Raw genomic sequence first — 24,752 nt, 5'->3', positions numbered from 1 at the left:
ATCTGTGGCCTTGGTCAAATCTGTCCACCTTTTCTGAGCCTATTTCCACATCTATAAAATGGAATATTGTAGACACTTGTGTTGTTGCCCAGAAGAGCTTTTCTTCTAGGAAGGGATCCTTCACGCCATGTGATTCTTGTGAAGGGGACCAAATAAAATCACCCTTGTATAGGGGTTGCATCTTATAGCCAGAGTCCTTCACCAGGATTTGTTAAACAGAACTGGTGAGGAACATTTTCACTGTTCCCTAAACACTAAATAATAAGGTGGAGCACCCCTCCTGTACCCCATTCTACAGAAAAGAAGTCATTCATTCAATATCTATTAACTAAAAACCTGCTATGCATCTGTCACCAAAAGCCCATCTCTACTGACAGAACTTACATTCTAGATATAGATTATCTGACAAGAATGAAATCAACCTACAAACAGAAGCAAAGAAGAGATAGGAAGAAAGTCCTGATACCATTTAAGCTAGAGATTCCAGTCTTCCATGAACTCAAACCTGCCCATGCCTTCTGACACTCTGGTGATATTAAAAAAAAATCATACTCTCCCTGCCCCACCCTCCAATTTCAGCACATGTGTGTGTCACTGAGAATGGAAAAGTCTTGACTCTTAGAAATGCAATTACCTATTTTGCAGGGTGATTAGGAGGAATAAATGTTATAATGACTGTAAAACATTTAGAATAATGCCTGGACACATAGATTGTCAAGAAATATTAGCTATCATTTAAAATTTCCTCAGGATTTCCAAATTCTTCTAACTTCTACAGTTAAAGACTCTAAAACAAGATCCAGTACCGCTGTAAAGGTCTAGCCAGTGCTAAACATATCAGAAGTTTCTTCATGAGCTGAATAGCAGGGATTCTCAGACTACCACAGCCCCAGCAAAGCATCAGAACACTTAATAAAAAACCTTCAGTTAGGAAAATTTTATCACTCATTCCAAAATCGTGCCTTTTTAATAACAGCAACGTTAATTTACATTTCATCAGTGAAATCAACTTCCTTAGTTGTTCTTTTTCACTTGCCAGCAGTTATCCCTTTCAAGACAGCAAATTTTTCCAAACAAAGTAGTTCTGCCGAATCAAAAGGCCACCATGATCAAAAATTTTTTAAGAGTTCACTAAGCAGCCTCTGTGATCTTTTTTTATTAATTGAGCTCTGCCTAAACCTACCTGTGGTAGGCAGAATAATGCCTCCTGCCTCGAGATATCAACATCCTAATCCCCAGAACCCGTGAGTGTGTTATTGCACATGACAAAAGGGACTCTGCAGATGTGATTAAGTTGGGACCCTGAGATGAGGAGAGTATCCCGGATTATCCAGGTGGGCCCAATGTAATCACACGGGTCCTTAAAAATGGAAGAGGGAGGCAGAAGAGTGTCAGTGAAAAGATATGACAACAGAAGCATGGTTGGAGAGATGTATGTGCAGGCTGAGAAGATGGAGGAAGGGGACCAGGAGCCAAGGAACACTGTCAGCCTTTAGAAGCTGGAAAAGCAAGGAAACATTCTCTCCTAGAGCATTCAGAAAGAAATGCAGCCCTGCCAACACCTTGATTTTGGCCTGGTGAGACTTTTTTTTTTTAGGCATCAGAGGCTGGGGATTGAACATGGGACCTCCTATATGGGAAGCCCGCGCTCAACCACTGAGCCACATCAGCTTCCCTGAGTTTGTATGTTTGTTTGTTTTGCTTTTTGGTTTTTTGTTTTGTTTTTTTCAGTAGGCACCAGGAACCAAACCCAGGACCTCCCATGTGGGAGGAGAGTGCTCAACTGCTTGAGCCACATCCACTTCCCCAGTTAAGACTCTTGTTGGACTTGTAAGCTACAGAATAAAATAAATTTGTTGTTTTAAGCCACTACATTTGTTACGGCAACAATAGAAAATGAATACACTACCAGGTGTCAATTAATTTGTTTCTGGCCACATCTCCTTGTCATTTGGCATTGACCAAAAATTTACTGAGCAAGCTGTTCATCCCAGGTACAGATCAATGATGAAATGCTTTATATATGGCACTTAATATTACACACTTATGCAGATACTGTTTTCAGATATGTTTAAGTCCTATCCCAGTACACAGGTTAGCAAAGAACTTCTAATAATTTTCTCTTGAGATGAAATTCCACAACTAGTTCTGCATCCAACCACCATGTAATCTAGTGTTTTTACAGTTTGTAAGGGGATCCATGTGAGAGAATACCTGCAGACAGCACCACAGGTGACATCAACTATTCTTAGTCTCTCCCACAGTGAAATCAGACTAATCTGCTAGGAAATGTATGCCTCAGAATCATGATTATAAAGTATGTTATCCTCTTCTGAGTGCTGATAAACTGGTATTTTAATAATTCAGATTTGAGATTATCTGACATCTTGGTAATTCTCAGGGTTATTTCCCAATTAATTAATAAGGCCATTCCCAACCAATTAATAAATTCAAGTTCTTAAAAAAAAATACCACATAAGCAGCATTAACCTCCTTATGACACTAGTCAACAGAATTAGAACTCTAGAGTGTGAGCTATAATTCAACCAGATCAATTCAGAACTCTTTCACCAGCCTTTTTACTTTGGTAAAGATAACCAACTTTTCTCAAGGTCCAGCCCTATTTAATTCTGATTTTCTTTACTTCTAAAAAGTGTTGTACGAAACATTTTTCACATTACAGTGGAAACAAGATTTTTTTTAAAAATTCACTATATCCTCATAAAGATACCACAAAGTTGTGATAGGGAAACACTGTTACATGCCAACTTTGTTTCTGGCCTTCCCAACCCATGTATTTCTCCTCCTCCATTTTTTCATTTTGTTTTGTTTTGTCTTACTGTTGTTTGTTTTGTGAAGAAAAAGAAGAAAAGCATACAATTGGGGTTATCTTCTATTAGTTTTCTACTACCTTTCTCTGGGAAATGGACTCATTCTTACCAGATCCCCAATACCTACAGGATAAAATTCCAAATTCTAAGTCTGTGACTCCAGACATCACATGAGCTGACCCTACCTGCCTTTGTAACTAAACTTACCATTTGCTTTCAGGATCCCTCCTTCAAGAATGGCTTCACTTTCCCTCGATATCTGCTCCTGCTGGTTCACCTTCCCTTTCTTTTTCTTTCCATTTATCTAAGTTCTTTCTTTCCTTCCTCCCCGGCATCATTCATGTCAGATCTGCCTATGACCTCTTCCTTTCCCAACTGAGCACTGAATTCAGAAACCTGTCTTCTCTATAACAATGGCTTAGCCCTTTCTTCATTTGGATTTATTAGTTAACTTACCATGTGACTTTGTCTTTTCCTCCCAACTATAAAATAAAAATGGGGCGATGCTTCTTTTTATACTCTACTTTACGGTGGTCTCATTGATTTGCACAGCTATGTATATATTCAAAAAGTATTTGCTATTTAACAAAGAATTGGGAGACAAGAATAACATCTGTATTGCAAATTAAACATATCAGAGCTTTATTACCTGTAAACATTAAGCCTCAGAGGTTATTACTTGACTCACAGCTTAAGGAATCTGTGCCATAATAAGTCAAGTTAATTGAGTTCTACTTTGATATAATCAGGCTTGTGAACCACTGCAGATCATATTCACCTTTCAGTTATCAGCTAAAACTTTGCTTCATCAAAAAAGCCTTTTTTTGTCCTGTTCAATTAGGCTAAGTTCCCTGTTAAATGCACCCACAACACTGTTCTCCTCTTTATTACCCTTATCACATTTGTCACGATTTTTTCAATGCCTTAACCACCACCATCCCACCACCAACTGGAATGCAGGACCCAGAAGAACAAAGACCAGATCTGCCACTGCATTCCCAGTGCCTAATTAGATAGCAGGTAATCAATCAATCCATCCATCCATCTCCCACCTCCCTCCCTAGGTAAGCAGCCAAGCAACACTAAATCACTGGCTCACAGAGCCTCAAACAGCAGTTCAGTATAAGATATGCATAGTCATTCTACCCGCAAAAAGTCTCCCACCTATGTAGATTCCATTCTTCGCATCTAGGTGAGATTTTTAAAATTCTCTAAGACTGATTTTTTAAAAAAGATCAATTAGCTCATTTATAATATGGCACAAACTCTACAACTTCAGATATTTCATGCTGTTACATTAATTCAGCCCACAGGCCAAGATAAAAACAGTGGAAATGTATCATACATCCATTCAATTTACAGGAATTCCACTATTATCTTTGGCAAAGAGGTAAAAAAAAAAAAAAAAGTAATGATTCACATAGAACCAGAGACTCTGCCTACCATACCACTCAATAACTATATATGTTAGACTGAGCATAGGATGGGAAATGGAAATCTACTGTACTTTTGGTCACGACCAGTCCTTGCATAGCTATACACAAGGAATCCCCTACATCTATGATCAAAGAACAAACAGCATGCTGTTCTAACAATGGAGCAAAAACTGGCTGTGTTTGATCTTCCTGAGAAACCATATGTCAGTCCCCAACATGATCCCTTCTCAAGGGATTTTCAAGGGTACTTTGAGGGCACTTAATTTTCACCTTATTCACGGACTTCAGAAACAGACCCTGTGTTACTTACAATGCCACTATGTACTGGGACGAGCTCCTAACTTGACCCCAGAGTTTCTTCCCAAGAATAGGCACACTTAGGTAACCACAGTCCATGGTGCTTGGAGGTGCCACTATGAAAAGTCCAAACCTCTGTTTCTCTCTCTCTTCTCTTGGTAAATATCTAATGTTACAAGAAGGGTGAAATGTAACATTAAAGAGTGCCTACAAAACAAAATGTTGAAAAAGAAAAGTGAAGGAGAACAGTGAACAAGACCTGCGGGGGGAAAAAAAAGACCTACCTGTGCATGAACTGTCACATTCAACCTTCAAGAAGGCCACATTCAAGAAAAGAAAATTCAAATTCCCTATCAAAATGCAAAACAATAAGAACAAAGTCTACAAATATTTATATTATGTGTAAACTCAAATACATGTTAACTTTATATCATTATGTGCATGAGGTAATAAGGGAAACAAAAGAGAAAAATCATCACTTCTTTCCAGCTTCCAATAAGTCCTTACTACTATAAGAACCTCTCCTCTCCTCAAAGAGCCACCCAACCCGGGATAACACCTCCTAAAAAGTACAAATGCCTTGGGTAGGCTGAAATATACTCCCTTGTCTTCTTCACAGAACTGGTAGAGCTGAATTCTTGTAAGTTAAATGCCAGAAGACATGATTCCACTCAGCTACAGGCTGAAGAGATGGCAGCCTTCCATTAAACTGTCACCTCCATTTCATTTGGCTACGTGAGGTGCCAAGGGAAATGTGGAATCACAGATTTAACCGTTTGTTTTGTTTTGCTTTGTTTTTGAAAGAGCAAGAGGAAGTTTCTTGCTGAACTGTAAAGGAAAAAAAACAAATCCAATCATGGTTAAGACATCCTGGAAATTTGTCTTACTGACCAGGGATCTGCAGGGCAGTCAATACTCTGGCACTTGGATCAGGTGGAAAACAGCGAGGAAATGGATGACAGTTACCTCTGAAACTTTGCTTAGTGGCTTGACTGACTCGCTTTGGGCTCTTAATCATTACACAAGAATCTCAACTAAAATGTGAGAATGATCTACATGTACAAAATTATATATAGGAAAATAGGCAAGAGTATTCGAGAGAGTAGACTACAAGGAGCAAAAATGGGAGAATAAGATTTGGAAAATAAAGGCAACAGAATATATATACATCTCATAGAGGGGAAGCTAAGGCACATTTTAAAGGAAACTAATATCCAGCCTTACAGAGGTAGGAGAAGAGTACTTTTGCAACAGCATGCTTGAATATGCAACAGGGAAGAAGTACTACAGAAGAAAATCATTATTGAAAGAATATTCCAAAAGTTCAGATAGGAGAACAAAAAGGAATGAATGATTTGACTTTAGAGAAAAACAAAACACATTTTAAGCAATTTCCTAAAAAAAGAAGAAAGAAGTAAACTATAATATCTGTTGTTTCTGCTAAAACATCCTTTCCTCTCCTCTTGTAGTAACAGCACACAACCTTCACCATCCTTCCTCTGGGAAACCCCTCCTCCTCCTCTCCAACTATGTGATTTTGGTGGTGCTGCCAATTACAGTACCCTACCTGCTTACCTACAACAGGGTAGGCACAGGACACAGGCCTGGACAACAGGAGTCCTTCCCTGGGATTTGTACACTTTATTGAGGGTGCTTAAGTTGAGATGATATAAGATTGGAGCTGCCTGCAAATCATGTCTTTCATGCATTTATACAATAGGGCAGAATGAGGCTGCAATTAGAGTAGGGGAGAAAAGGGACTGAGGATTAGCAGTCCCTTGGAGATGGGAAAAGATACACGTGAGCAATGTCTGAGTCCATGGATTTAGTCCCACACCAGTACTACACAAGTAGGTAAACGAGTAAATCTTTTTTGCTTAAACTTTTCTGAACTGAGTTTCTGTCATCTGCAACAGAAAGAATCTTGACTAAAGTAAGAGTTATTGCTATCAGAGTAAATCTAAGAAATTCATAACAGCAAGAAATCCAAGGCAAATCGAAGGCTAGAACACAGCATGCAGTATAATCATACCACAGAGAATGGAGATAATTCAAACTAACTCACGATTCAGTGAAGATTAGGAACAGTTTGATCTTACAAATATATACAGATGATGCCTGTCCTAGACTGACTAGTGTTCCCCCCCCAAAATTCATGTTCACAGGGAACTTATTTAGAAATAAGGTCTATGCAAATGTAATCAAGTTAAGAGGAACTCATACTGGATTAGAGTATGCCCTAAATCCAGTGGCTGGCGGCCTTACCAAAAGGGAGATTTGGATACAGAGATACAGGGGAAACACACTGGAAAGAAGACCACGTGATAAAGGCAGAGACTAAACTTACATAGCTACAAGTCAAAAACAGCAAGGACTGATGATCACCACCAGAAGTTAGGAAGAGGTAAAAAAGGTTTCTCTTCTAGAACCTTGAGGAGGAGTATGATCCTACCAATACCTTGATGTTGGATTTCTAACTTTCAGAACTGAGAGAGAATAAATTCCTGTTGTTTTAAGTCACCTAGTTTGTGGTACTTTGTTATGGATGCCCAGGGAAACTAATACAAGACCCAAAACTGTGGATTAAGATAATACCCAAACTCTGTGAAACCTATGAACAGATCATAAGCTAAGCATACTTCATTAAGTTCAAAATATCTCACTTTTCATTCACATATATAACTGATATTTTGTAACACAACTGTTGAAGTATCTACGGAGCAGCTTTAAAAGTTACTGGGATACAGCTAAGAATTTCAGCAATCACCAAGATGCCCCAATAATCTGGAAGTCAGAAAATATCCATCTGGGAAGCGGACTTGGCCAATGGTTAGAGCGTCCGCCTACCACAAGGGAGGTCCACGGTTCAAATCGCCGGCCTCCTTGACCCGTGTGAAGCTGGCCCATGCGCAGTGCTGATGCGCTCAAGGAGTGCTGTGCCATGCAGGGGTGTCCCCTGCGTAGGGGAGCCCCACACGCGAGGAGTGCACCCCGTAAGGAGAGCCACCCAGCACGAAATAAAGTGCAGCCTGCCCAAGAATGGTGCTGCACACACGGAGAGTTGACGCATCAAGATGAGGCAACAGCGTGTAGATGCGATGCATTCCCCCCAGCGTGGGACATGACACCCGGGGATGAGCCTCCCTGGCACCGAGGGATCACTACCACATACCAGCTGAAGAAGCAACTATAAAATGACCTTGAATTAAAGATTCAATGCGGAACAGCAGAATATACCTGTCTACATATAATAACATGACTTCGGGAAGCTGTTTGACCTAATGTAAGGGGGAAATGGAAAGGAGAAATGAGATTATAAGGCTGTGAGTCTCTAAAAAAGAGTCTGGAGGTTGTCAGAAGGAATACCCCTATGTACAACTGAACAGAGTCTAAGAGACAGATAAGGTAGATACAACCCCAGGTATTGGTTCTTTTGAAGGATAAAGAGACCCACAGGTTCTATGGTCATGGCAGAAAGGGTTCACTGCCATGACAGATAGCCCTTCTTTGGACCTGGTGTTTCTGCGTGATGGAATTGGACTCAGAGGGGATCTCTTTTCACAAGACTTGCATGCTACCTTATTGGAATTGTAGTCGGTGCTGGGTTTAAGATATATGTAGGGGATTCGAATCTCTGGACTGATAATATGACACCCAGGCCCAGAGCCTCAACAGACTTCAGCTCCTACACTTTGATTTATTGGACTTACTCCACTCAGCTAACATGGAGTTGAAGGTCAACCACCACAACATGGAGCCTAGAGTGTCTACAACTGGAAGCGGGAGGAGTGCATCCAGTACCCATATGGAATCTAAGCCCTCACTTGACATAGATGTGCAATGGACACAACCAATCCAATGTCCACAGAGAAAATGTGGAATGGGTGTGGGAACGGTAGCCATGGTGGCTGCTGGGTGTGGGGAACGGGAGGAAGAGATGAGATGTGGAGGCGTTTTCGGGACGTCGAGTTGTCCTGGATAGTGCTTCACGGACAATTACGGGACATTATAGATCCCCCCAGGGCCCACTGGATGGAACGTGAGAGAGTCTGGGCTATGATGTGGACCATTGACTATGAGGTGCAGTGATGCTCAGAGATGAACTTACCAGGTGCAATGGATGTGTCATGATGATGGGAGAGAGTGTTGCTGTGGGGGGAGTGGGGGGTGGGGGCGGTGGGGTTGAATGGGACCTCATATTTTTCATAATGTAATTTTAAAAAATAAATAAATAATTAAAAAAATAAAATAAAATAAAATTTAAGAAGCACTGATAGAGGAAAAAAAAAAAAGATGAGGCAACAAAAAGAAACACAGATTCCCGGTGCCGCTGATAAGGATAGAAGCAGTCACAGAAGAACACACAGCAAATGGACAGAGAGAGCAGACAAGGGGGGGGGGTGGATAAAAAAAAAGAAAAGAAAATATCGTCTGCTGATGATGTGCTCAGAAACAAAGGAAACAAGGATAATGAATATAAAACAGTTTGAACTCTGGAAAGAATTCTCTCACATCACCTATGTCTCTTTGACCATATGAAGCTCAATAGTTCAACCAAAGATTTTGTCTTTCCATTTATCTTTATTCTGCATTTTATGAAACAGGCCAGATATTGAGGATTCAATACTTAATCTCTGCTTAAATTTAAGCATGAGCAGCCCCATTTCTTACACAAACATATGTAAATCATCCATCCCCGTATATGTAAGTTATATGCCAAACACACACACACCGAATATTTAATTATCCCCCAAACTCAAGTCATTGGGAGTAGAATTAGCCCCACAAGCTAACATCCTTGTTTGTTTGTTGTGGGGGGCAGGGAGGATGGTAGAAGGTGCAGAGACACAAGTCTTGTCCATTCTAATACTAGCCCAGGGAGTGGAGGGGCCAAGCCTATTTGGGGAGTTTCCCCAGCTCCTCCCGATAACCGGTGGCCATGAATTTTCTCTTCCTGACCCTACCTCATTCCACCCTACCCTCCTTTGAACCCACCCATTTTAAACATGCAAATACTTAGGGCAGCTGTTTTCCTCCTTCCCCAGATGCCACTGCTAAAGAACCAGCCAGAGCACAGGTGTGGCCTCGGACCCACCTGTCACACTGCTGTCACCACTCTGGGATACAAACTGGAGCCTGCCTCACAGAGTGAGCACCAATCCTGAGAGTTTGTCACCCCATTTAAGCCTCTGCCTCGGACTGACGGCGCACATTCATCTCAGTCCACGAGGGATGAAAGCGCCTACACCTGTTCCCTAGGCCGGATAAGCGGGCTGCACACCTGTTCCGCTGGAAGATGGGGTTGCTCACCCACCTCCTAGTCTCACAATCGGAGGGGACAGGCAACCTGTCCGCGGCCTCGCCTCTGTTAGAAACTAACCAACAAGTGGGAAATGCCGGACCAGTTCTGGGGCCAAACGCAGGACGCCGCCCCTCCACCCCCAGCGTCGACGGGCCGGGCGGGTCCTGTCATCAGCTGCTCTGTCAGCCCCGCAAGGCCGTGGTGCTTTCGCGCAGGGAAAAGCCGAGGCTCTGGGAGCGGACGCGCGCTCTTCCCACTCCGGGGGACCGCCCCTGGCCCCCGAGTCCAGGCCGGCTGGCCCACCCTCCCGAGACGCGTTACCTGAGCGGCAGGCATTCTGGCCCAGGACCCCGGCCCCACGTGACCCCGCCTTTGCTCCAGTCTCACGCACGCGCGTTGCCTACCCCTTGCCGCCACGCTTCCGCATTCCTCCTCCCCCTCTCCCCCGCGGTCCGCGCATCTATACCACGCCCCCTTTTAAAGGGCCAGAGGCACACTGCCTCACGCCACGGATGAAACCCCTTAAGAGAAGATGTAAGCGTTGGCCTTCCGCGTCAGAGAAGCACAAACTATAAAAAAATTCAGCCCTAGGAATTCATCATCCGTGAATTCATCTAATTGCCCGTAAATTTGCTTTCAACCAGCCAAAGAAGGACAGTGTCCCTGGGAATCCAGGGTTTTGGAGTGTGGAACCAGTTAAAATGAAAATTAAAATAAATAAATAAATAAATAGTTTCAAGGACAAACACAGAAATGCCAGCTTCTAATTTTGCCAATAAGGACAATAACCTCCTCTCCACCCCCTTCCCCCCCCAAACACACAAACCCAACTATTCTAATTTATTGCCAACGGTCCTACTCAAAAAATTGCATCTGAACACCAAAAATATAGGCGGGACAGTCTCAGAATAAAAAAAGTTATCTTTAAATGGAATAAAATGTATGTGTTTTTTTTTTTAGGATTTTAAAAATTTATTTATTTTTAAATGTTACATTAAAAAAAATGAGGTTCCCATATAGCCCCCACCCCCCCATCCCAATCCTCCCACATCTCCCACATCTCCCACATCAACAACCTCTTCCATCAATGTGGCACATGCACTGCATTTGATAAATACATTTTGGAGCACTGCTGCACCACATGGATAGTGGTTTACATTGTAGTTTACACTCTCTCCCCATCCACCTAATGCGCCATGGCAGGACCTATGATGTCCAGCAACTGTCCCTGCAGTACCACCCAGGACAACTCCAAGTCCTGAAAATGCCCTATTTATTTTTTTAATGCCCCCTGATTTTTAGAGCCACCACTGTAGATAACATTGGCCCAGGGCACAGATCTTACACCTCATGTAAGATTACCAGATGTTCCTGGGAAGACGGTAAAGAGATTATTCAGTTCAGCAGACATTTACTGGACATCCAGCACATTCACTACACTTCTGGGCCTTCAGAGGACCCAGAGGGTGGGTCAGAGACAACCGTGCCTCCAGGTACCCTGTAAGAACTCAGTGGCCAGGCATAACCACAATACAAAGCAGACTGTTTGGAGGGCTATGAAAACAGTATGGGATTATCATTCCAGGATCACAGATGAAGGAAAATGGTGAACCAGTCCACGGGGGAGGTGGTGTTTCACCAGGGCTTCGAAGGCAGAGCAGGCAGAATGCCTAGCTGGAGAAACAGTGGGGAAAAGGCAGACAAAGCAAGTGGGGTGGGGTGGGCAATCACTTTCAAACTTCTCTGTTTTGTAAAACATACATGTTTTTGAAATGTAAAACAAGCATTTCAGCCATAACCTAGTATGTGTGTATGTGTTGCCTATTATATAACTAAAAAGACATATATGTCTTGAAACAGTAGGTATCCTTAGTATGCGTAATGCAACTTGGTATTTTCTATTCTATTTTTTAATGCTGGGTAATAACTTGATTTCATGATTCACTAATGAAGAGCAACCCATAGTTTGAAAGCCCTGGCAGAGAGTGTTTTAGAGCACGATGGGATGAGGCTGGAAAGGCTGGGACCAGATCCAGGAAGACACTGACTGCCGTGCTGGGGGAGTCACTCTTCTGGTAAGAGCCTCTACAGGATCTTAAGCAGAGGAATGGCATGATTACAGCTGTGCTTTTGAAGTCTGGAAACCTGCCTTTGGTTCTGAATATCACTTTTTTAGAGTGAAACTATTAAACTATTAAACAGGAGTCTCTCTAGAGCAGGGTAATCAGACTGGCAAGATCAGAGACCTTATCTGACAGAGAATTGTTGAAAGTGTTGGGCGGAGGGGAAATTGTCAGGAGTGGGTGCAGCAGGGTTATGGGGTAGGAATGGGGAGAAGCTTGCTAACTAACATTTTGGAATTATCTCTTTAGCAGTATAGACTCATTCTGTATAGCTCTAAAAGTACACCTAGGACCTGTGGGTGGATGTGGTAGGGAAGCACATTTCAGCTCATGATGAGTGTTTTCCAACAGTCTAAGCCACCCTCTCAGCTCTCCAAAGCAACAGCCCTTGTACACAGTGGGAAATAGTATCAAATGCTTTCCTTTCCAAGTGTGCTTGCATTGATCAAAAACTAAAAATATTCTATGCTTACCATAGAAAACTGGAAAAAATCAGGAAACATAAAAAGTAAAGCAGATATTTCCTTAAGATAGAAACCTATAAGTGAAATTACTGATTCAAAGGCTTTGAAAACTCTCTAATCTGTGAATACCTATTGCCAAACTGCCTTCCGGAAGGGTCAGGCCAGTTTTCATTCTTACCAGGAGTGATCAAGGATGCCTATCACACATGTCCACCAGCACTTATTTTTACCTTTTTAAAAAGCTTTGCCAATTTGATAGACGAAATGGCCTCTTGTTTAATTTGTATTGAATTACTAGTGGAGAAAATGTCTTTTTTAAATTTATCAGCCTGTTATAGTTTTCTGGGAATGCAATTTCACTGCCTAGGTTTGTATTCATGGTTGGCAAATAGTACTAATAGGACTGAATTGTTGCAGGCTTGTGAGCAAAACACAGAGAAGGATTTAAAAAATAAATGATGGGGTCACACCAAGTTATAGCCCAATTACATTGTGGTGTACTGTACTAGAAAAGGTTATTGGAAGAATTGATTCATTGCATGGTATGTGTTTAAATAGGTCTGTAGTCTGGCACTGAGTACAATATTCTTGTTGTGAAGGGCAATTTAATTTTAGCAAAACATCATTCCTTATATGGAATCACTATTGCAGACTTGAATTTCCTTATTTGCAGTTTTGTTTGTAATTAATTTACAAATTCGTTTTGGTTTTATAAATGCCTAAAATCCATTAAAAAAGACTTTCTCCTTAGTTTTGTGTTTGTGTTTTATAATATATATGCAACATTATAAAAATAATAATTTATACCAACTCTAGAGATCTGTGAGAATTCTTTCCCTTACAAGAAATCTGAACATTATTGAAGAATGAGAAACATTGGTATAGGAGATTTCTTTAAGTTTTGTTGTTTTTTTAAAAGATTTATTTATTTATTTATTTATTTATTTATCCCCCTCCCTCCATTGTCTGCTCTCTGTGTCCATCCACCGTGTGTTCTTCTGTGTCTGCTTGTATTCTCATTAGGCAGCTCCGGGAACCGATCCTGGGACCTTCCAGAGTGAGAGAGGGTTGATCATTGTCTTGCGCCACCTTAGCTCCCTGGTCTGCTTCATCCCCCACCATCTCTCCTCTGTGTCTCTTTTTGTTGCGTCATCTTGCTCTGCCAGTTCTCCATGTGGGCCAGCACTCCTACACAGGGCAGCACTCTGTGCAGGCCAGCACTCCGTGCAAGGCTGCACTCCACGCAGGGCTGTACTCCGTGTGGACCAGCTTGCCACACGGGCCAGCTTGCCTTCAACAGGAGGCCCCAGGCCTCGAACACTGAACCTCCTATATGGTAGATGGGAGCCCAATTGCTTGAGTCACATCCATTGCCCTCTTTAAGTTTTGTTTGTAATTATCTAAACATAGGAGTTAGGATTTAAAAAAAAAAAAAAGGCAAAAATGGTATCAGTTTATATATTAGGATTTTTTCTGTATATTTTATTGTTATGATTTTCTTCTGGAAAGAGAACCGAAAGTCACATCATGCTTAGGGTTCAGAGAGTATGTTTTGGCTGAAAATGTTCCATTCATCAAAGCTAACTTTGCACAGGTCAGTATGACCTAGACATAAGAATGTTTGGATTTATTAAAGTTGTTTAAATAAGACAGAGCAGTAGAGCAGATAGTGATTAAAATGGAGCCTCCAGGAAGTGGTCTTGAGGGAAATGGAGCCAATGAGGGGAAAGCCCCCATGTAAGGGGATAAGGGACTCTGGAATTATAAATTGATTCCCAAAGACACAAGTGAAATGAGTGTTATATTCTCTACCATTATATGTTCTTTACAAGCTGAATTCTGCTCTTTATTTATCCATTTGTTCTAGAGCCATCCCACAGCCATAGAGTAGGTAGCAGCTTATGTGCTCTTAGCTGAAAGAAAGCTGGAAGATCTCACCATTTAAGAATGTTTGTCCTCCCGATAATTACACAACTCCAGAAGTGCCATCATTTGAAATCTGCTGAGAGTATTTTGTCTTCAAGCACTACGCCTGGCACCCATCAGAAACTCCATCTTCCAAATTAGTATACCACTGATCAGCCTTTAGAACTGAAAACTGGCATCATGGAAGACCGACAGGAGCTGGATAGCAAAAAGAAGGTGGAGAGAGAGGGCCAAAGCTGAGACCTGGGCTATGAAGGGGACCTTATTTTTAAATATTTATTTTATTTCTTTCTTCCTGACCCCCACCCCCACCCCCACCCCCACCCCCTGTTGTTTGCTCTCGTGTTTATTTGCTGTGTGTTCTTCTGTATCTACTTGCATTCTTGGTGGCACCAGGAATCTATGCCTCTCTTTGTTGCATCATCTTGCTGCATCAGCTCTCCGTGTGTGCGGTCCCACACCTGGGCGGGCTGTGCTTTTTTCATGTGGGGATCCCTTGCACATTGGGCTTCCCTACACAGGGACACCCCTGTGTGGCATGGCACTCCTTGCATGCTGCAGCAATGCACGTGGACCAGCTCACCACATGGGCCAGGAGGTCCTCGGTTCAAACCCTGGACCTCCTATATGGTAGGCAGATGCTCTATCAATTGAGCCACATCTGCTTCCCTGAAGGGGACTTTAAACAGTCACTGAGGAGGACAGGGCATCAGACAAGAGGGAGGAACAAGGAAAAAGTAAAGAAGATGCAGAAAGAACAAGTGGAAGTGAAGCAGGCTAGTAGGATAGGGAATCAATATACAGATCTGGAACCTGGCAAGAAGTCCATGTGGACATCAGCAACCCCAAGATGGCTGCTGGAAGACCCTCCCCAAGATTCTGCCACTCAGAAGAAGACTTCCTCCAGAAGCCAGGAGAAGCCCCAGATATTCCCCAAGGACTTTATAATTGGGCCCTCCTGGGAGATTGATGGAAGAAATAAGCAATCGAAACAGCTGGCATCCTTCCCTGCCATTAGCAAAGGGGTGGGATATTCAACAGTTCAAAAGGCAGGCACCAGGCCTGAGCACGCGCTCTCTTGCGCTCTCTCGCACGCGCGCTCTTGCCTGTGGATCCCTGTCTTGCCCTCTGCACACCCCTCTCACTGTTTGTCCTCTACCGCTTGGCCATGCAAATAAACCTGGCGATTTATAACCTACAATGGGAAATTTTGCCTGTAAATCAGCCTGCTTTATCACTTTTCAACAACTTCCTTTCTATCTGGGACCCCTGATCTGTTATTTTCTCTCATTTCTCTTCCCTCCCTACCTGAATAAATTACTGGCCTAACTCACCTGACGTGCTCTTGAAATTCATTTCTACAACATAATCAAGAACCTAGATAAAATCCAGTAACGAAGGGCTCCGAAAGCAAATTTGACTTACTTTGCTGTTTTGCCTGGGGATGGACAGCCTTAGTTACATTCATAGACACACACAACCTCTTTAAAACAAAGAAGGAAGAGTTGGGTTCAGTGAAAGAAAACTCAAAATAATAGTAGTGCTCCCCTGTGTTAGGACCCAAGCTCCTTTTATACTGTTGTTCTGCCATACCAGGTCTACATTCCCAAGTCTATCTCATGGTCCAAGACGTCTTCTCCAACCATCACATCTACCTTCCAATTAGCAAGGAAGAGGAAAGGGAGAAAGGTAATGTATTAGCTATCTATTGCTGCGTAACAAATTACCAAAGAAAATTTTGGTGGCTGTTTTAGTTTCTCAGCTGCGAAAGCAAGTACTATGCAATGGGTTGGTTTAACAATGGGAATTTATTGGCTCACTGAGGGCGCACGGCGGACAGCGGGCGGTGTCAAGGGCGGACGCACAGCGGCGCGAAGAATGCTGTGGAGACGGAGAGTGGTGGCAACGCGTCTGCTTTATTGAGGAAGACAAGCGTTTATATAGGCTAGGGCGCTGGCGGCAGCAAGGCTAAGCCAAATAAGGCAATGTATGTGAGGGGAGGCCGCTAATTGGCTGGGGGGACGGTTGGGGGTGAGGTACGAGGGTAAGGGGCGACATGTGGGGTGCGGATTGGCTTAAGCTGAAGGCGACCTCCGATTGGTTGTTGGAGGCTGTTGCTAGGTAAAGGGGCAGAGGTGAGGTTATCATTCTGGGGGGGGGGAGTATATGGGGGCTGGGGCAGAAGATAAGGGGAAATTGTGGATTGGGTTCCGGTGAGGCACGGGAGAGGCAGGCCGATTACCCTAGGGCGGCCCCTATGGAGACCGGATGCTGGGTGGAGATAGAGGAGGCAGCCATTACGGGCAAGAGTAGCAGGGGGGCGACAATCTACCCGAACCAAGCACTCACCCAGCAGGAGACGAGGCCTCATCTCAACGTGCTGGGCCTGCCCAACGATGGTAGCATGCTTGTTACCTCACTCACAGTTTTAAGGCTAGGAGAAATCCAAAATGAAGGTGTCATCAAGGTGATGCTGTCTTCCAGAAGACTGTGGTGTTCTGGGACTGGCTGCCAAAGATTCTTGGTCTTTGGCTTTCCTGTCCCAAGGCAATGATATGGTGGCCCCTCCTGGCTTCTCCCCTCTTCCCCAGGTTCCTTTGACTTTCAGCTTCTGGCTGCTCCTTGTGGCTTTTTCTCTTGGTGTGGCCTTCCCTGTAAGGCAGGGGTTCTTAACCTTTTTTGTTCCACAGACCCCTTTGCCAGTCAGGTAAAAACCACAGACCCCCTACTAAGTCCACACTATACTGTGTATTATTTAATAAATATATCACACCTGCACCAACACTTCCCCACAAGAATAATGTTTTTTTGAATTTCAATTCAAGCTAATGGCCCCTTTTAAAAACCCTGCTAAGGCCTCAGGTCATAGGATTAAGACCTGTTCTGATTCAGCTGGGCCACACCTTAAATGAAGTAGTCTCATCAAAAGACCTATTTATAAAGAGTTCACACCCACAGGAATGGATTAAGTTTAGGAACATGTTTTTCTGGGGCATACATCTCCAACCACAATAATATTTATTATTTCACAAGAACACAGGCATGGCCTGGCTGGCCTTTCTAGCTCAGCGTCACTCATAGCCAAGGTGTCAGCCAGGGCTGCAGTCATCTCAAGGGTCAACTTGCAAAGGATCTTCTTCCAAGTTCACACACAAGGTCATTGGTAGGACTCAGTTCCTTGCAGTCTATTGGACTGAGGGCCTCAGTGCCTAGCTGTTTGTTGCCCATAGTCACCCTCCATTTTTGTTATATGGGCTTCTCCTTAGGGCAAGCACACAACAAGATACTTGCTTCATTAGAGCAACCAAGCAAGTAGAGCCAGAGAGAGTATGAGCAAAATGGAAGTCACAGTCTTTTGTAACCTGACTTTGGAAGTGACTTCCCATCCTTTAAGTGGGGATCATTGGGAACCACTTTAGCAGCTGCCTACCAGAGAAGAGTATGCCCACTCCCTTCAAAGATATGTTTATACCAGTCCTGCTTACTTGTCATTGGCACACACCTAGCTGCAAGGGAGGCTGGAAAACATAGTCTTTTATCTGGGGGGCTCTATGCCAGATAAAAATTAGAAATTCATTCCTGAAGAAGAATTACAGAATTCAAGAGGGCAGAAGGCTTGGTTGTTCTGTGTGCTTCAGGACAGCACTGAGGCATTGAGGAAGAGGGGAAATGTGGCTGAGTAGAGTCAGAACATGTGGGTTCAAATCCTGCCTCTGCCTCAACCTATGCTGAGTAAATTACTTTACCTCATTGAGTCTCATTTATATATTTGGACTAAATGAAATGACCTAGGCAAAGCATCTTGTACTTGGTAAGGTGTAATACAATAATACAATAGAGGTAATTTAGTATCCCAGAAGCTTTTACATCTGGCTCTGACAGCCAGTCAGCTTGCTGAGTGACTCCATGCCACTCCTCTAAACAGTATGGGCACCATCTTCCTGTTTCAGTGAAGGACAGTACCATCACCTACCCCATCTATCTCACAAGAGTTCCTGTGAAAGTGTCAATGATTTTTTAAAATGTGAAATGCCTTGCAAACTTAAGGTGGCACTAATGGCCACTAGGTGGCAGTGGGAAGCAAAGGGTTTGGGTTGTGGCCCGTGAACGCCAGATGGTGCTGGCATTCAGCAGATAATACACTGGGAGCCTTGGCAAGGGAGTGGGAAGGTCTCTTGGAGATGGTCAGTGTAACCCCTCACCCTACAGATGAGGGAAATGAGGTGCAGAGAGGGTGGCTCACACAGCAGTTAGGGTTGGACCCCAGGTTTCCTGACTCTCAACCTAGGATGGTTCTTATTCCTACACAGTAGTGGTGCTCTCACATCCTCTCTAGATTTGCATTGGACACCAAAGGGGGCCAACGTCTGTTGCTCATACACTTATCAAATTTTTAAAGTTTGTGAAATATCCACAAACATCATCTGTCTCTCTAGCTGTGTACCACAGTGGCTATGTAGTTGGAGTCAGAGTATCTCCTGACCTGCAAAGTTAAGAAAATAATTTCTACCTCAAAGGGTTGGTATGAAGGTTCAGTTAAATGATATAAAATATGTGATAATAACAGGTAACATTAATTAGGATACTTATTAAGTGCCATACACTCTTCTAAGCATCTTACATGTATTTGATTCATTTAATTATTCCCATAACCTTACATAGTAGGTACTATCGTTAAGTCTATTTTATAAAGAAGGAAACTGAAGCATAGAGAGACCATTGCCCACAATCACAACTAGAAAGTGGAAGAGCTGGGAGTTGAACCTGTCTTCAGAGTCCATGTCCTTAACCATAATTTATTACTAATTGCTTGACCTAGAGTAAATACCCAACAAATGATATGGATGCCCACGGCCAAGCCGAGGATTCCAGCTGTAAGGGTAAGGCCTTGGAAAGAACAAGATAGCCACTCCGCAGTGATACTTTTGATCAGAGCAGTGGAAGTTAACACACACTTGGGAAGAAAAATGTTAAGTGGCTGAGTTAATAAAACAAAGGCAGCAGCAACAACAAAAAGATAACTGAAACAAAGCAGCTCAGGTAAAAACAGAGACTTTAGAGATAAAGATCCCAGGGTTTGAATTCTGATCCTGCCTCTTGCTCCCTGTGGGAGCTTGGGCAAGTTTTTAACATCTTGGGTTATCACATTCCTCAACTAAAATGTGCAGAGTAAACTTTACCTTGCAGGATTACTGTGTTTGAGGCGAGCATGGTTAAAATGCCTGGCACACAGTAGGGCAGACATTTAGTTATTACAATTCTTATTATCTACAAATATTTACTGATCAAACTGCTGGTTGAAAGGGATTCAAAGATGTCAAGATACTGTTCCTTACCTTAAGAAATTTAAAATCCATCAGGCGAGGTGATGGATATACTTCCCATTTAATAGGTGCCTTGGCAGGGCTGAAAGAAGCCATGGGCATTAAAGAGATTGAGATGTTTTTTCCCAGCCGTAACAATTGGATATGATTTCATGAATATGATGTTTAAGACTAACCTTGAAGGATGGAAAGGAGGTGAGGAGAAAATTCCAGAAACTTTATCAGCTAAGGTAAGGGGGCCAGAAAGAGCCAAGTTTCTTTGAAGAATAGTAAGCAGTCCAATCTGGAAATGTGAGCCAGCCTTAGGAGTGTGGCAGCAAGAACAAGAAGGGCATTTACAGTTAGGCTGGACACATTAAACACATGTATTTAACTCTTTTTCTAAAATGACAGTAAAGTAATAAAGTGTAAACCCATAAGGACTGTAAGAACAAAAGAAGAGACAATAGATGACGGAAGGTGTCAAAATATTTTGGAAGATGAATAGTAGTTGGATCATTATTAACTGACTTAGCAAGGAAGGGAAAGCTGCCTCCCGGGAGTGAGGAAACTTTCAAGACATATGCCAATTTCATATGAAAAACAAAAAGGAAAAAAAACAAGGAAGTTTGAAATTTTGAGGTGCCAAGTAACTGGAACGGATGGGATGGTGTTGGGTTTACTCTCCAGAGAGGCTGAAGGAGAGCAACTCTGAATGTGGGGAAGCCACCAAGCAAAGCAGATTAAGTGAAAGTCTCCATCCTGCATAACGCGACCACCTCCCACCCTGAGTTGGCTCCAGAATAACAGAAGCCTGGATTGTGCTCTAGTGGAAGGGAGTGGGGAAGTCCCTGCTAGGTGAGCTGACTAGCCCAAGGGAAAGACGCAACTGGTAGGGGAGTCTTCAGGTAAAGGTCAGCTTCTTACCTGATAACTGTACAGCGCAGCCCACCACTCAGCCAGCCGTGCCCACGCACACAGAGATTTCCATGAGCTCTTCAGCGCTTCAGTCTTAAGTATGAATGAATAGTGAGAAAAGAGAATCTAAAACAAAACCTAGCTTGAAAGAAAGAAGGAAGGATGGAGGAAAGGAAAAAAAGGTGGAAAGGAAGGAAGTCAGGAGAAACAGAGATAATTCAGGGGAAATTTTTTAATAGTATAATTAAATCCTCAGAGGGATAGGAAGACATTGCATCCAAGAAACAAGATCAGGGAATTATATATATAAAAGAACCTTCAGAGAATAAGAAATGACTCTTGGGAATCAAAATAGCTAAAATTTTAAAAGTGTATAGGTTGGGAGCGGACTTGGCCCAACAGATAAGGCGTCTGCCTACCACATGGGAGGTCCGTGGTTCAAACCTTGACCCTTGACCCGTGTGGAGCTGGCCCACGCGCAGTGCTGATGCGTCCAAGGAGTGCCGTGCCATGTAGGGGTGTCCCACGCATAGGGGAGCCCCACGCGCAAGGAGTGCGCCCCGTAAGGAGAGCCGCCCAGTGTGAAAGAAAGTGCAGCCTGCCCAGGAATGGTGCGGCGCACATGGAGAGCTGACACAAGATGATGCAACAAAAAGAAACACAGATTCCTGATGCCTCTGATAAGGATGGAAGTGGACACAGAAGAACACCCAGCGAATGGACACAGAGAGCAGACAACTGCGGAGGGGGGAAGGGGAGGGGAGAGAAATAAATAAATAAAAATAAATCTTAAAAAAAAAGTGTATAGGTTGGGAAGCGGATGTGGCTCAAGCGGTTGAGCCTACCACATGGGAGGGACCAGGTTTGGTTTCTGGTGCCTCCTCAAGAAGACAAGCAAGACAGTGAGCTGATGCGACAGGCAGGTGCAGCAAGCTGATGCAACAAGATGATGCAATAAGAGACACGAGGAAAACATAATGAGAGACAACAACAAAGCAGGGAGCAGAGGTGGCTCAAGCAATTAGGCACTTCCCTCCCACGTCGGAGATCCCAGGTTCAATTCTCTGCGCCTCCTAAAAAGAAGACCGGCACATAACAAACACACAGCAAATGCAAACAACAAAGGGGTGGGGAGAAATAAATAAATAAAATAAATCTTTAAAAAAAGAAAGTGGATAGGTTTGGAAGAAAAATATTGGGGAAATCTCCCAAAAGTAAGGCAATGAAAGAAAAGAACTAATAAGGGAAAAGGGATAAAAACATTAAAGGGTTATTCTAGAGAGCCAATAATGGAATAACAGAAATTCAAGAATGAGGAGACTAAGAAAAGTTTTGGGAATAATTGCCAAAGAATTGATACAAAGGACAGTAAAAGAAAAAAGAACCAAGGAAGTATTTCAGAAATCAGAAATGCAGAGTAATCCTCAAAGCTTCTATAGAAAATTGGGTCACAAAGGATTGGAGTTTAGATTGCATTGGACTTCTCGAAAGAAATGCTGGAATGGGAATTAGGGAACTATTTGGGTGGTGAAACTGTTTTAAACTAGTTTGTGGTAATTGTTACACAACTTGGTAAATTCTGTAAAAATCACTCAATTATGCACTTGAAGTGGTTGAATTTTACAAACGCAAAAATATACCTCACTATTCAAACAAATTCTTAAAAGAAAACCCTATGGAATGAAATACATAAACACTTCAAATACAAAATGAATAAGCATATTATAAAAGACCTATTAAATAATACATGTATAAATATTAAACATTTCATTTAAATAAATTACTATGTAAAGTAAAACCAACAACAAATATTTAAGCAATGCTGGAAGCTAGAGGGCAAAGAAGCAATTTTTTCCAAATTCTGAGAGAAAATAGTTTTTTATCTAGAATTCTCTGGCTAGTCAGACTGTTAATGAAACACAAGCAAAGTTATTTTCAGACAGGCAAGATTTCCAAACATTTGTCTCTGATGCACCCATTCTCATAAAATCCCTGAAAGAAGAAATGAGACAGTAAACCAAGAAAAAGAACGCAGGCTCCAGGAAAAGGGGGATTCTAATATGGAAGAGAGGTGAAAGAATGTTCAAGGGTGATGATGAAAGAAGTCTCAGAATGACCGCTGCGCAGCAAACCAGGAAAGCAGCCAGTCCAGATTAGAGCAGGGAAACCCTTGGCTTCAGCAGGGAGTTTTCCAAGATAACCTGATTTATTTGACTTTATTGTGAGAGTTTTAGTTGGTAAGAAAGTTTTAGGATGAATTAGTGGTAAGTATATAGAAAACAAAGCGAAGAAAAGAATGAAGCAATTATTAACTTTAGGAAAAATAAAACACTGTTTAGAAAAAGTACAATCCTTGTTCATTATGTAGCTCAGCTGTGAGCAATATTTACATAGTCATAGCAATGTAAATACTAAATGTTGATTTCACTAAACACCCTGCTACCACTGCGCTGAGAGAACGTGGGGTAGTATATGTGTTGAGGCTCAGGAAAAGGGATTTTAAGAAGTAAATCCTCATCTTCCATCCAGGAAGTTGTCTGAATTTGGATTTCCCCAGAAGCAGACCCTGAAACAAAGGATTTGTGGACAAGTAATTTATTTAGGAAGTGCAAGGGACACTTAAAGGGAGGTGGGAAAGTGATAGAGGAAAAGAAAGGCAGCCAACTACAGAATGTGTGATTAAGCCAGATAACACTGTGGGTGTCTGGAGATTAATCCCACTGGGGAACCTCTGAGAAATGTGCAAAACACAGCCCTCAAAAGTATCCCGCCTGAGGGGGAGGGAACTGAGGTATTTATATGCCAACTCCCGAGTCCGTTGAGGAGCGCTGGCCCGGTGGGGTTGGCGATGGCATACTGGCCTCCTGGCACCTCCCGCCTGCTGCTTGTGAGGACAGAACCAAAAGCCTCAGAGCTTTTGTCACAGACACAGATTCTGAGAGATGGCAGGTCTAAGGGATGTGGATGGGGCACTGACAGTATTGACAGTGAGAGGAGAAAATAGATAATGTCTAAAATGGAAAAATAGAGAAATAACAAAATAAGCATGCACCTCCATTTCCTCCATTAAATACCTGAAGAAATACAAAAAAAAAAAAAGGTTGAAAGCAATTACCTCTGAAGAGTAGAAGTTATAGGTGGGGAGAGATGAAGCAGGACATGCTTGCTTTCATTACATACTGTAGGACTGTTTGACTTTTTAAAAAATGGGTATGCATGATCTTAATAAAAATAGAAGTTACATTAAAAAAAAGAACAGGCAAGTGCAAAGGAAGATGGGGTCATGATCTCCAGGTATAATAAGGGCTGGGAGGACCAGACACAAGTTTTGATGTTAAGTTCAAAACTGATCTTCACTGGGGTTTCCAAGAGTGTCAGGTGACAGCAAGTGGATGGCCATCCTGTGGTGCCCTGTCCACAGCTCTGTGCCAGCTGTCTCCTACACAGTCTAGAAATGGGACAACAAGAATGCTGTTTGCAGGTACTATGAGATCATGAGGGAGAGCTGGTTGGGAGGAGAATGTGATGAGGTCACTTTGGGGCATGTCCAAGTGCAGTGGCTAGCAGGTCACTCATGGATGACGTTCAATGTGCAGCCTAGGAGAGGGGGTTGGGCCACCGGGAGTCCCTGGCAATTGTTCCCTGGAGATAGCAGATGGTGTGGGGACCAGGACAGACCATCAGTGAGTCAGTGGTGTGAGGGATGAGGGCCCAGGGGCAGAATCTTGACACACTTGAGGGGGAGGTAGAGAAGACAGGGAGTTGACAAGAAGACTTGGTGAAAGAAGTGTGAGGAATGGTGTGAGGTCAGGGATCATATTTCAAGAGGAGAGGGCCAGGGTGAGGCTGCCAGGAGTTCTGGGAGGATGTGATGCAAAAAAAGCTCTTGCATTTATTCTGCACTCTAGGATGGAGTCAAGGGGCCTAACTTCTGGTCTTGTTATTATCCCTAACCCTGGGCAAGGGATAAAATGTGTCACTGTTACTCTCAAATGTGTCAAGATTCTGCCCCTGGAACCTCTTCTCTCCCTCGGACTCACAGACTAATAAGCATAGTCACCTGTGAATTTGATAAGTCAGTCTAGAGTTGACGGGAAGCACATGCAGCTCAGCTGATAGAGCAACCGCCTATCATATGGGAGGGTCCAGGGT

At 42.9% G+C, this 24,752-nt stretch overlaps 1 protein-coding gene across 3 annotated transcripts in view; it reads right to left on the bottom strand.

Annotated features, from left to right (window-relative positions):
- The window catches only part of VPS8 (VPS8 subunit of CORVET complex), a 294,602-nt gene extending 284,303 nt beyond the window's left edge, over window positions 1–10,299 (bottom strand). The window contains exons 1-2 of one of the 3 annotated variants that reach the window (XM_058295486.2): window positions 10,188–10,272; window positions 4,578–4,730 (exon numbers count right to left, since the gene is read on the bottom strand). The gene's annotated coding sequence lies outside the window, so the exon portion shown is untranslated. Of the gene's footprint in view, window positions 1–4,577; window positions 4,731–10,187 lie in introns of all 3 variants that reach the window. The other 2 variants (XM_058295485.2, XM_058295487.2) reach the window with 2 other exon arrangements.
- Window positions 10,300–24,752: the final 14,453 nt, after the last annotated feature.

The sequence above is a fragment of the Dasypus novemcinctus genome, chromosome 4 (assembly GCF_030445035.2).
Source record: "Dasypus novemcinctus isolate mDasNov1 chromosome 4, mDasNov1.1.hap2, whole genome shotgun sequence".
NCBI classification, from domain to species: domain Eukaryota; kingdom Metazoa; phylum Chordata; class Mammalia; order Cingulata; family Dasypodidae; genus Dasypus; species Dasypus novemcinctus.
This window is presented reverse-complemented; position numbering and strand designations above follow the sequence as displayed.